At 46.0% G+C, this 1,048-nt stretch overlaps 1 non-coding gene across 1 annotated transcript; it reads left to right on the plus strand.

Moving 5' to 3' along the window:
- The first annotated feature begins 598 nt into the window (after window positions 1-598).
- Window positions 599-762, plus strand: LOC134981960 (U1 spliceosomal RNA). The gene has a single exon (XR_010190847.1). It is a non-coding gene; the product is annotated as a U1 spliceosomal RNA (small nuclear RNA).
- Window positions 763-1,048: the final 286 nt, after the last annotated feature.

Genomic DNA, 1,048 nt, shown 5'->3' on the forward strand with positions numbered 1-1,048 from the left:
GATACCCTAGATAAGGATACTATTTTATTGACCCTGGGGCATATAAGAGATGCTGTCCTATATATGTGTGTATGCAAACTACAGGTGGTGCTGCAGGGCTCACACCCTTTTACTTGTCTTGTAGAGCAACTCTAGAGCTGTTACTGCGTCCAGCTGCTGCAAGAAATCAGCTTGAATGCTTCAGGGGCATGGCCAACATGAGCCCCACACTGATGGGGGTGTATAAAGCGATCTAGGGGGTCATCCAAGCGCAACCCCACAAAGGCCGCCGTGCCCTGCGTGACCCTTTTCTCTTTTCATATGCAGACGAGGGTTGCAGCCAACTATGCCCACTGCTTGGATGACATCACCATATGCAAATCCATCTGCTGCAGGCCTTCCCCCAGGAATGCTTGCACTAGTTGTTGCATTTGGTTTGTTGTTTGGGGGTGCTTCAGTATTAGGCAGCCTTCTGCCCTCCCATGTTCATCTGAAAATATGTATTCTCCCTGCAGTTGTTGTCCCCAGATGAGAGTTCCCTTGTGCTGCCTCAGTTGAATCTCCTTTACTTGATGGAGGTGTGCCTGAGCAGCGGCACTCCCCAGCCCTATCTCAAATCATTCTTATTTTGCATAGGTGATACCATTGTCATGAAGATTGTTTTTCCAGGGTGAGGTTCATTCATTGCATTCTGGGTATGCTGACCCCTGTGATTTCCCCAAATGTGGGAGACTCGACAGCATAATTTGTGGTAGGGGGGGACTGCGTTTGTGCTTTCCTCTGGTCAGCTCTGGTAAAAGTCAGATCTCTTTGTCTCAGGTCTCTCTCCCAGAGGCGTAACTAGGGTTTTTTGAGCCCAGGGCAAGATCAATAATGGCGCCCCCCCCCCAAAAAAAAAAAAAAAATTAATAAAAATAATAAATTAATAAAATGATAATAAAAAAAAATTAATACAAAAGGAAAGTATGTGCAGACGCCACCGGTGTCACTGCATATAAAGATGTCAGGGTGTGTATGTATGTGTATGTAGGTGCAGTGGTCGAAGTTGAATTTTTGAAGGTGGAATGAA

Source organism: Pseudophryne corroboree, chromosome 12 (genome assembly GCF_028390025.1).
Source record: "Pseudophryne corroboree isolate aPseCor3 chromosome 12, aPseCor3.hap2, whole genome shotgun sequence".
NCBI classification, from domain to species: domain Eukaryota; kingdom Metazoa; phylum Chordata; class Amphibia; order Anura; family Myobatrachidae; genus Pseudophryne; species Pseudophryne corroboree.